The 12,796-nt window shown below is 35.7% G+C and overlaps 2 non-coding genes and 1 pseudogene across 2 annotated transcripts; 1 reads left to right on the top strand and 2 right to left on the bottom strand.

Moving 5' to 3' along the window:
- Positions 1–5,726: 5,726 nt before the first annotated feature.
- TRNAF-GAA (transfer RNA phenylalanine (anticodon GAA)) lies at positions 5,727–5,799 on the bottom strand. Its single transcript has one exon. It is a non-coding gene; the product is annotated as a tRNA-Phe (tRNA).
- A 10-nt stretch (positions 5,800–5,809) lies between these two features.
- Positions 5,810–5,880, bottom strand: TRNAG-GCC (transfer RNA glycine (anticodon GCC)). The gene has a single exon. It is a non-coding gene; the product is annotated as a tRNA-Gly (tRNA).
- Positions 5,881–8,192: 2,312 nt separating this feature from the next.
- Positions 8,193–11,781, top strand: LOC112032388 (senescence-specific cysteine protease SAG12-like; annotated as a pseudogene).
- The last annotated feature ends 1,015 nt before the right edge of the window (positions 11,782–12,796 follow it).

Genomic DNA, 12,796 nt, shown 5'->3' on the forward strand with positions numbered 1-12,796 from the left:
GTACTTTCTAAATTAACATGAACTCCCCCATGAATGAGTCGTTCTTCCAATGCATTCTCTTTATTTAAATTAGGAGGGTCTTGGGTGGATGCACAGTGTAAGGCCCCAGTAGCTATAAACTTATTAAATATAAGTCCAAGCAAATTATAATTTGAAAGTCCTTTGGTTCGAAACATCTTTGCCTTAGGATGTGCCTAAACATATAAAGTCATCTAGTAAGAAAAAAAATGATGGGGGATAATGTGTCAAAATAAAACACTGTATTGTATTCAAAGATATTTACCCGACAATAATTTTGCCATGACTCCTCAAGTGCATAAACAGTGTTCGTTTCAGCATCCCAACCAAAACCAGTTTAATTTATGAGAGTAGAAAACTCATGGTGTAGTAAATGCATTCTATTAAACTTCCCTATGAATTGAGTCATTGTAAAACTCCATTTACCTAATTCATTCAATGTAGTTAACATTTTCTTCCAAGTATCGAAACTGGATTGCCCATCTGCCATATTTCCCTTATTGATTTCTTTTAGCATTATGTCAATAAATAGTTTCTCAAGTTGTGGTGTCCAAAGGTTATCTTCATCAATTGAATTGTTTCCTTTCATCTATTATAATACAATGAAACATGGAAACAACTAAGGAACAACCTTTATAAACACAACCATCAAATACAACTAAGGAATAGCTTCTCATGGACATCATTTTTCATTCTATATATATTGATAGGAACTTATTTTCTTTTCTTTATTTTTGACCTTAAAAAGATAGAAATTTTTATAACTTGTCAATAAAAATTACAAAGAAGCATTACATCAAACAGCTTGTGTGCTACTCTATAATAACATGTGTATAACCTTAACAATTGAAACACAACAATAACTTATAATTGGACAAATTCATATGAAACACAGAAATACTCATTTGATTATAACCATTAACCTCACATTAACAATTGACACTCAACAACAACAGATTGGGATCTTGAGTTTTTTTTTTTTTTTCAAAGCAAAATCTTTTAAATTCAAATCATATATACTGTTAATTTCAAATCATTCTCAACAAGAGCCAACAACAATAGCAACTACAAACACAAAACAGCAACAACCTTCCACCACAACCAGACAAACCCTCCAAAACTCCAAAAACAGAACCCAAAACCACAACAACAAACACTAAAAGCAACCTCCTTTCTTTCACAAACCCAAAGCTACAGAAAAATCCTACCTTGCTCATATATATGAGACCCTAAACAGCTATTCTCAATAGTAGCCAATAACAACAACAAACAACAGTCACAAGAAATTTCAACAAGCAAAAATAACCAACAAGCAAAGACAATCCCAAGCAACATCAAGGCAACAACTTCAACCTAAAAAAAGAGAGAAGAGGATAGAGCATTGCAGAGACCACCCAATAATTTTTTCTCACTCTATTCTTACTCTCATTTTTCTTTCTTTTCTAATTTTAGTTCAAAGTCTAACCAAAAGTTTGTTCCTTTTTTAGCTATCAACAGAGCACAGAAACAGAGCATATTAGATAGCTAAAGAAACAAAGGGTAATGAACAAGAAAATAGGGGAGGTAACACTCAACCTTTTCCATAGCATTTTACTTTCAATCTGTGCAATGCTTCCTAGCCTCTACATGCTCAAATACCTATATTTGAACACACATACATATCATATTTATTGTTTATTCACACAAGCATGCATTTTTTTTAACACAAAAACCCACTGTCATTCACATACCTAAACACAAGACACACACGGCTACACCATAGAGCCCACAAGAGTACCAACATGGCCAAAGCAAACCCGAAACCCCAAAATCCTAAACCAAACACACACAGAAAATACCCATTTTGAATAAACTCAGAGGTCCCAAATTCAATGCACATACACAGATTCACACCCATAGAGAAACCCACTTATTAATAAAAATTACAAAGAAGCATTACATCAAACAGCTTGTGCGCTGCTCTATAATAACAGCAAACAAGAAATCAGCAAGGGCCCTAGTAACAAACTGTGCTATATGCACAAGCTAACATGCTCCAGAAAATAGAGGCACAGCAGATTACATTACGTAAAATACACACCAATGCTCTAGCAATTTCATAATAATCCATAAACAAAGAAAAAAGGAAAAGACTCATACCTTTAAGTGATTGGGTCCCTAAAATTATGAAATACTTCCCTAAATCTAAAAGACCTGCTACATCATGCACACAAAAAAAAAAAAAAAAAAAAAAAAACAAAAAAACGTAGAGTGAGATAATGAATAGAAAAGGAGTAGTAGAATCTACTGAAAAACAAAAAGCAGTCATGAAGGACAATCTGGCGAAGACCAATCACTTACCTTACAAGTGATTCTCTCAATCAAGGTTTTCTCTATGAGGAAGATGGAGCAAGGGGACGCGCAGAGGAAGATATAACGGGTTCATCAGATACAATTTAGGCACTAAATATTGTGTGAAAAAAAAAGTGGAAGCGCGGGAAAAGTTTTTGTCAGTCATGTGGATCGAACCAGTGTGCTGGTTCATTAATAGCCATGTAATAGTGTGTTTTAGCATGTTTTATAAGGAGAGTGAAAACTAAAAAATAAAAACAAGTTAAGTCCTATTTTCAGTTTCCTTCACGATATGAAAATTGAAAATAGTTTTTGATTTTTTCCTAAGATAAGTTACCAAACAAGTTTTCTATTTTTTGAAAATAGAAAACTGAGGAAAAAAAACGGTTACCAAACATAGCCTTAATTGTTTTATCAATTTTCTATAAAATTTTTTAAAAAATAGTTCCTAACTAAACCAATGCCCTTAAAACATTCGTTAACATTTCCTATTAAAAAAAAAACATTATTTTTTAGTTTTTCCAGAAGAATTGCCCATATATCAATCTGTTCTATACTTTCTAAAAAAGCTAAGCTGGCCATGGAATTTGCAATATGAAACGCCTTACTAATCATTGAGCCATGAGAATCTTCAAAATGTGGAAGTGGTGCAAAATGAATGACTTAGAGCATTAGCATCTGGAATTTACAAAAAATTATATTTTACCATGTCAAAATCCACTTTATCATTTATACCATACCATTTTCCAACCCACCTAACATCCCAACTTTTATTTTCTTATGCAATACATTAAAATAAAATATTTACACAATAAAATGTATTTCTCTCTCTCTCTCTCTCTCTCTCTCTCTCTCATCACCTCCATCACCACTATGAAGACCCAAAACCCTAGCATAGTTTATCAAAAAAAAAAAAAAAAAAAAAAAAAAAAAAAAAACCTCATTGACCCACCATCAACACAGTTTATCAAAAACCCAAAAGAAAATCCACTGATCCACCATCAACAACACACGCCGATCCACCTAACCCACCAAGTAAACCCACCAAACTTAGCCCCAGACCCACCGTGCCACCACAACCCACGGCCCACCACACCAATGCCGCCACGATCCACTGCCGAAACTAAGCCCCAAACCCATGGCCAAAACCGATTAGTAAACCCATCACCACCCATAACCAAATCCAATTTGCAAACCCACAACCACGCCGATCTCGCCGCCACAACAACTACCAAATCCTTGATCACGCCGATCTCGCCCAGAGAATCCTACAAACCCCAACCACGCCTAAAACCCATGAACAAACCCGCTTGGTCTGAGATGAGCTATGGAGAGAAAGAATGAGAGAAAGGCTTGCATGCAGTGGTGGGTCAGCAAAGACTGAAGATGGGTCGGCGAAGATTAAGAAGTGGTGAAATGATGAAGTGATGAAGCCTGAAGATTGAAGAGAGAGTGATGAAGAGGCAAAGAAATGAGAGAGAGAGATGTAGGAGACGGAGAAGTGGGAGACAGCTAGAGGAGAGAGAAGGAAATTAGTAAAAACTAAATACAAGCTACTGCAGTACCATCTTACATATAAGATGGTACTGTAGCAGTATTCTAAAAAAAAATTACAATTAGCAGTTCGGATGGAGCTTGGTTTTTGTGTTTTAATGGTAAAATTTGCCAACATATGGCATTTGGCCGTCCTAGTGTGAATGCTCTTACAAGTTGAATGTCAATGCTTTGAATGTAGAATGAGTTTCTTGACCTTTACAATCACATACCTCACGAGTCACGAATGCTTTAGCCACATTTATGGGGTGTAAACATAGTTGTCAAAATCGCGATCCATTTTACGATCCCACCTCACCAAAAAGTTTAAAATCGTAGCAAGATTGCAAAAATGATAGGATTGTGTAGGATCGTATGGGATCCTACCGATCCTACCATCTAGCTTGATTTTTTTTTTTTTTTTTTTTTTTTAAGTGGGATTCATTTGGGTAAGATAATCCACCTAAACCCACAAGCCCAACGGGTTATCAGAAGCCCAATAATGAATTGAAGTCCCAAATTTATCCCTATGTCAACATAAAATCTCAAAAAAAAAAACCTATAGTACTTAAGTTTAACATTTTCAAAAACAAAACCTAAAATATTGAGAAACACTAAGCTCCAACACCTCTGTCCCATGCCTCCTCAGTCCTCTATCAAAAACCCAGCACCTCTCATCCCTCTCAATGGTGAGCCATCACTGCCTTTAAGCTTTCTTAAGTTTAACATTTAAAAAAAAAAATCCTAAAATATTTAGAAACATTCAGCTCCAGCACCTCAATCCCGCACCTCCTCAGTCCTCTGTCAAAAACCCAGCACCTCTCAGCCCTCTCAATGATGTTGCCGTGAGCCATCGCTACCTTTAAGCTTTTTGGTAACTAGCCTAACTTATTTTGGATTTGGAACTTAGAATTTGGAAAACATTTTCCATATGTGTTGATAATATTTTGGTACTTAGTTGCTAATTAAACATGTATTAAACTTTTTAAATACATTATGTTAAAAGTTAAATATATTTTGTTTCGTTAGAATGACATAAGAGCGATATAGTGCGTGCAAATTACATTTTATGATGCAATTGTTTTTTTTTTTTTAATGGATGGATTCATATTTTAAGTAATTATATAACATACAAAGTCACTATCAATAAGTTTTTTGCTTAAAATATGAAAATAGGTAGGATCTTACGATTCACGATCCGATCCTACGATCCACGATTCTACCTACCTCCCACGATCCTATGTAGAATCCCGATTTTGACAACCTTGGGTGTAAAACAAACAACCTCATCCCCAAAATGAATGGTTTGGAATTGCTTTATCCCCAAGAGAACTTTATTTATCAGTAAACAACCTCTCACACAAGCAAATGCCATTGCATAAAAATACACTAACTTTAACTACCTTTGCTTTGAATGTCTCAAAGTGGATTTTTTTTTTCAACATTCGCCAACATACTATCCCATGCTTCTTTTACTGATGTCATTACCTTTATGCCAAATTAATTGGCACAAACTGTAAGAATTATGCTAGCACAGATGGCTTTAGGTGAGCTCATTAAAGGAAGTGACAAAATGATTGAACAACTTGATTATATATTGTATGGTTTGTCTTGTTGCTGTAGTGAAAAATTGCGGTGTGTTGAATCAGTACGTAGGCCTTATAAGTTAAAACTAAAAGGCAAAAGAGAATTATTAGATTTGGATCTCTGGAAAGTCCAATGGTTTGAGAGAGAAATTGAGCCCAACCCATTGGGCGGAAATGAATGAATTGAACTTTGTAAAGCCCACTTTGAAAGTGAAAGTAGAAGAAGAAGAAGAAAAAGAAAAAGATAAATAAGGAAGGTGCGGTGAGCGTGGATCGAACACGCGACCTTCAGATCTTCAGTCTGACGCTCTCCCAACTGAGCTATCCCCGCAAACACCAATTGCACCAGCCGGGAATCGAACCCGGGTCTGTACCGTGGCAGGGTACTATTCTACCACTAGACCACTGGTGCTTCTTGTTCTATTACTCTAGAAAAGAATACTAATTTAGATTCTATTCTCATGCTGGAGAGAGTATGACTGCAAGTGCAAACATTCAATTATCCCAGAAAAATGAGTGTAACAGAATTCCAAACATTACTGACATCGTATTAAATGCCTTTTCGCAATAACCAATCAAATGAAATGAGATTAAACTTGGAGGGTTCGTTGACCTTGCTTATGGTTTTCCTCTCGAAGATGTTTCAAATTTTTATGATCCCTAATTAGATTGTTGGCCTTGATAATTAATCCAACAGCAAGTTAATGGTCTGGTCCACAATGCTCGATGGATCATTTTTTTTTCTTTTTCGAGGCCTTAGCTGCTGCACGGGCTTTGGAGTTTGCTGCTAAATTAGGAATCGAACATGCTGTTTTGGAAGGTGATTCTTTGATGTTGATTCAAGCTCTGAAAAATGGTTGTGTTGATCTGTTTCCTTGTGGTTTGCTTTTGGATGATGTTCGATATAGGTCTATTTTGTTTTACTCAATTGCATTACTCTCATGTTAAAAGAAAAGGCAATAAGGTAACTCATTGTCTTACTCGATATTCTATTAATGTGCTAGGTTTTTAATTTGGATAGAGGATGTTCCACCCCAATTTTTTCCTGTACCCCAAGCTAATTTAGCCGGTATTTTTTAATTTTTTTAATGCATTGTCTTGTTCCTCCAAAAAAAAAAAAAATCCATCATTGGTTGTGATAATTAAAATTATATTTCATCATTTCTCTATCAAAGATTACTTACCGTGCTACAATATTATAGCTTCCTTTTCTTAGATTCCTTCTTTTCAATGGATGACAATTATTTATTATATTATTTATCCCTAAAGAATATATGATATATACATATAGAGTAGAATACTTTATGTAATTCTAAATAATACTAAATAACTTACTAATCTTTTATTGAGTCAACATTTTTGTCTACCCAATAGTAGTTGTATTAAATATTTTCTAAACACATAATTATGCATGTCAAATTTCACGTTAATAGGATATTATTTATAATCCAATTGGAAACTTATATTTTTTTAAAAAAAAAATTTAAAGTTTAAGAAAACTCTTAACATTTTGAAATGAAACAGTTTTTAATCTCCAATAATATTTAACAAAAAATTAATGAATTGGAAAATCATCCAATCCAATAAAAGATTTGACAAAAATATTGAATGATATAACATTGTCTAAAAAGTACACAATGTATAACTTATAAACACACATGAAAATGAAAATATTTAGTACTGTAGTATTTATCATGTGTACCTTTGAACCTAGTCACTATAGTAGAAAATCTATTCACACCAATGAATGAATATTATAAACCAATATAAATGATCCAACCAAAAGCACAATATCAATTATCAAAAAACATGATATCTTTTTATAGGAAATGTCATTTACTTAGCCGTTTGATCATTAGGAAGTAATAGCAACAGCTTACACGCTAAGTAGGGGACTTCTTTTGACATACTGAATTGCAATTTTCAAATATTCGAGGTTTTCTAAGCCAAAAATCCTCCAAGGCACGTAGTATATGGCAGGTCTCTCTCCAGCATTCTCAAGAAAATGACACATTAGTGTTACAACTGATAATGCCGAAAATTGTCAATAAGTTACACAGTTCTCACGTGCTCGAGACAACATCTACAGAACACAGAAAAGAAGACCTTAAGAGAGTACCAGTGTGGTACCGGCTAAATACCCTCTGAAAGTCAAGTTAAAGAACTTTCACAACTCTAGAGTGCTAGAACTGGGAGAAATTATGCGTGCCTTAGTTTGTGAAGGCTTTGGGATTTTTATAGTTGTGGAGAGTTGACATTAGTTTCTTGGCAAAGAGGGTCTTTCCTTGTGGGGAAGATCCTTGTTAATGCACGTATTTCACGTGATCTTTTCATTATAGGGACTCGTTTGATTAGGGTTAACTGTGGGGCATAAGTTGTTTCCTTATATATCTATTCGTGGAGCCCAAGCAAATAGCCATGCTGGATCCGTCGAGAGCTTTTTCACTCCCGTCAGCTTCCTTTCGTCAACTTTCTATTATGTCCAAGTGGTCTGGTCGTCCAACTGAGAGCTGTCGGTTTAGGGGCAGAGTCGTCATCCTCTGTATAGTAAAGCCGATGGGTTCCTTGAGCCCGACAGTTTTATGTGAACAAGACTATTGTCTCTCAAATTAACCCTTATCAACAACATTAATCATTGCCTATAAATCTCATGGCCATTTTGGAATTGTTGTGCATTGAAAGATCGATCCACCTCTATACTCACTAAGATATCACTTTGGTACCATGGCTTATGCAAGCCAAAGTTATTTCCTCTGCTTGGCCTCTCTCTTAATGTTGGCCATTGGTACCTCACAAGTGTTGTGCCGCCCCCTTGATGAGCAAAACATGTTCACAAAGCATGAGGAATGGATGGCTCAACATGGACGCATTTACAAAGACATGGATGAAAAAGAGAGACGCTATATGATATTCGAGAAAAATGTGGAATGGATAGAAGCTTTTAACAAAGGCTTGGACCAAAAATACACATTGAATGTAAACAAATTAGCAGACCTAACCAGTGAGGAGTATCGTGCTATGCTTAATGGCTAAAATATGCAATCCTCTGAATTACTGCACACCTCCTTGAAAGCTACATCTTTTAGATATGGGAATGTGACGATGTGCCACCCTCTATAGACGGGAGACAGAAGGGTGCTGTGACTCCTATCAAAGACCGAGGATCGTGTGGTAAGTGATCATTTATAAGAGCAAATAGATTCTTTCACTCTCTCTTTTGATTTTTATAAATCATTACTGTAAATTGTGTTTTTAGACTCAAATATAAGTATGTTCGGTTTTGGTCTCTCAATTTTAAGATGATCGATTTTGGACCTTCGAATTTTTTAAATGTAATAATTAAGTGCCTTTGTCTATTTTAATTTTTCTAATAACTAGCTTGTAACCTCATGCATATGCATAGATATACTTAAAGATATACAATAAGATGCATAATATAATTCACCCATATATATAACTGAAATACTCTTAATAATCATTTTTATATTTTGTTAATTTTTTAAAAAAATTTGTAAGGATATTATCAGGTATAAAACTCTTTGGTTTTTGTACTTAAAAACTCACTTGGATAAATATTTATGATGTGGTCCCACATTTGATTCTAAAATTAAGAAATAAAACTCTTTGAGAATAAAAAATTTAAGACACATGGCACAAAATTAGAACTCTAATTTGGAATTCTAATTTGAGTTTCTCTCAACTTCATCTATTATTATATATAGATAGATTATATCATAGTAATGCTAAATTGCTAATTGGTCACTTTCATTTTGTTATTTAGGATGTTGCTGGGCACTTTCAGCAGTGGCAACTATGGAAGGGATTAACCAGCTTAAAACTGGTAATTTAACTTCTCTATTTGAGCAAGAACTTGTGGATTGTGACACTAAAGACCAAGGTTGTGAAGGCGGTTTAATGGACAATGCCTTCCAATTCGTCCTACATAATTCTAGACTCACAACTGAAGCCAACTACCCCTATAAGGGAGTGGGTGGCACTTGTAACCCCAAGAAGACAACTAATCATTCAGCCACAATAACTGGTTATGAAGTGTAAAGTTGTGATTTCCAATTATATTATGTTGGCTTTAATTTCGTGCCAAATTTGATTGTAATTTCTTCAATCATTTTCCCTGTATGTATGTGGGTTTATTTGTAAGGGATAAGTGTGAGAGATCAGTGAAGAATCAAGCTTCAAAAGTTGAATAAATGGATTTCACGACTAGCTCACGAGTAGCTCACGATAAGCAACCCGTGAGAAAGCCACGTGTAGAGCACATGACTGGAAGATGAAGAGTCATGTCAGGCTATCAATTTCGTGACTATCTTGCGAGAATGGTCAACCTGCGAAGGACCCATGAAAGTTTCTGTTTGGCAAAAAGTTGTATTTTACTTTACCAAGTCTTTACTCATGCTATATATACCCTCATTAGCCACAAATTGTAAGGAGTGCTTTTTGAGAGAAAACCCTAGAAAATACACTTGAGAGTTAGAGATTATTATACTCACAATCATCTACACATTTCCTTGTGATTTTCCTCAATACCTACCTCTCCATCTCTAGATCTTTGAGAGGTTGCTAGCCTAAACACTTACCATACCCATTCTATAAAGTGAGATTTTGGTGTTGCTGGGAAGCATTAGAAGGAGTTATTCATTGGCGGATGCAATCGGACTGAATTGCGCGATCCGAAAAGCTAGAAAAGACAAGATTCTGAGAAGTTTGTTAGTAATAGGAGCTTGAAGGGCTTAGGTACATAGGGTAAACTAGGCTTGAAGGGTCTTTTGTTATTCATGTACTCCAACTTTATTCTCTAGTGGATCAATTTCGACTTGAAGGGTCATAAAGAAGTTTTTCATCGAGCTCTTCGATTTCCTCTTCGATAACATGTCTCGGTGTTATCTTGTGTTTGCATCTCTTCCCTACTCTTTAAGCTTTAATTTTTTTGTTAATGATAGATGAGTATGGCTTAAGGTAGAGTTATCGGTTCATTGCACTTATTTACTCTTGTTTCGCACCTAGGCTGTGTTTGGGTCCCATAAAATATTTTCTAGAAAATAGCCTATTTTCTGGAAATGCTATTTTCGGAAAAGGAAAATATTTTCAAGTGTTTGGTTGCATTATGAAAATTGTTGTAGAAAATGTTTTCATGTGTTTGGTTCTATTCTGAAAATGCTATTTTCCTACAAATTTTTCACATTTTCTCAGCTATTTTCTCAGCATCCAAACAAATTTTATTTAAAAAAAATTTCAAAATCACAGCCAAATCCCAATCCGCAAAACAAATCACAGCCAAATCCCAACACCACACACCACCGAAACTCAATTCAACCCACGGCAACAAACTCCAACAATCAAAAGCCACAACCACCAAAACACCACCACTACAACAACAACAAAAATCAAACTTAAAAAAACAAAACTAAGAGATCGAGGAAGAGAGAGTGATCATTCGATCAAAAATGGATGGAAAGGGAGAGATCAGTCATGGGTCATGGGCGACGAGATCGGTCATGGGTAACAACGAGATCGAGACAAGATTGAGAGGGCGACGAGATCGAGCGGAGGCGAGATTGAGCGGCGCGGTGTGTGATCGTCGGACTGGAGCGTTGGGTTCGCCGACGATGTCGAAGGCGTGATCTAAGTCATTTGGGTTCGCCGGTGTGGTGCTCCCTCTTCTTCCTCTCTCTCTCTCTCTCTCTCTCTCTCTCTCTCTCTCTCTCTCTCTCCGGAAATCATTTGAACTGAAAATAGGAACTGAAATGAATTTCCGAAGTCAAAGCATATTTTTTACGGTCAACCGAAAAGCATTTCCGGAAAAGCCTATTTTCAAAGCCAACCAAACAGCCTATTTTACGCAAAATGATTTCCTGAAACCATTTACAACCAAAACAAACGGAGCCTTAGTCTAAGTTAGAGTAAAAGCAATCTAGCCATAATTTTTATTTGGGACTGAACAAGCTCTTGTGTTTTAGCACAAATCCGTGCTTTCAAAGATGTGCCTACTAATGATGAGAAGGCTTTGTTACAAGCTTTCGCCAACCAACCAATCTCAATCGCCATTAATGTTGGTAAAGATGCTTTCCGTTTCTATTCAAGTGGCATTTTCACTGGCAAATGTGGTACAAGCCTAGATCATGGTGTCACAACAGTTGGGTATGGTATTGATACTAATGGGACTAAGTATTGGTAGGTGAAAAATTCATGGGGCATAAGATGGGGTGAGGGTGGCTATATAAGGATGCAAAGGGACATTGCTGCTAAGGAAGGACTTTGTGAAATTGCCATGAAAGCTTCTTATCCAACAGCATGAAAAAAGAATTATAGTTAGGTCTCATATTAAATTATAGATGTGTCAATAATCAAATAATAATCAAATAAATTTTTTAGTTCTATAACCTTGAAGAAATGCTAAGCTTTTGTAAGTGAATCACAAGAAAGCTACTAAAGATTCTAGAGCAAATACTTAGAGAGAGAGAGAGCGAGAGTTGATATTTTCATTATATGAGAAATTTACATAGTACACAAATATATATATATATATATTCAACCAAAGAATCCAAAAATCTTAGATCACTTATAAATATCTTCTAGAAAAATCCTCTAACAACCAAAACAGAATTTTCCGCTCAAACTCATGCCATAACTAACTTCTTGAAAACTAACTAACTGTTGCTTTGCTAGCATGAGATGAAACACCCCATGTGCCTAAGTTAGGACTGCTTCTGATGAAATGCACTGTTTGAATTAGTTGATACACATGTTATCTCTTAATGGTGTCATTTACCTGATCATCTTCAACATCCGCCCTCAAACAAATGGGGGAGGAACAAGAAATGAGTTTGTCTTTGAACAGAAGAAAGAGATGAGCAGCCAAAGGTTTAAACACATCTACAAGATTGTCCTTGCCAAATACGAATCGAACACAAAGATCATGGTGAAGAATCGTTTCTCGAACAAAGTGATAGTCCACCTTGATATGCTTGGCATGTGCATGAAACATTGGATTGGAAGCAAGAGCAATAGCAGAGACATTGTCACACCAAAGAACTGGAATATGATGAAGAAAAAGATGAAGCTCACGAAATAATGTTTTGAGCCGAGAAAGCTTAATAACTGTAGTGGCCAGTGCACGATACTCAACTTCAGTGGAGGACTTGGAAACCGTGGTTTGCTTTATAGATGACCATGAGATAGGATTAGACCCCAAAAACACAATGAAACCAGTAGTAGATTTCCTATCAAATGGATCCCCTACCGAATCAACATCAGTAAAGGCAGATAAAATGAGAGGACCACGAGAAAGGTGAACACCATGAGTAAGGGTA

Source organism: Quercus suber, unplaced genomic scaffold, assembly GCF_002906115.3.
Source record: "Quercus suber isolate HL8 unplaced genomic scaffold, Cork oak 2.0 scaffold_527, whole genome shotgun sequence".
NCBI lineage: Eukaryota > Viridiplantae > Streptophyta > Magnoliopsida > Fagales > Fagaceae > Quercus > Quercus suber.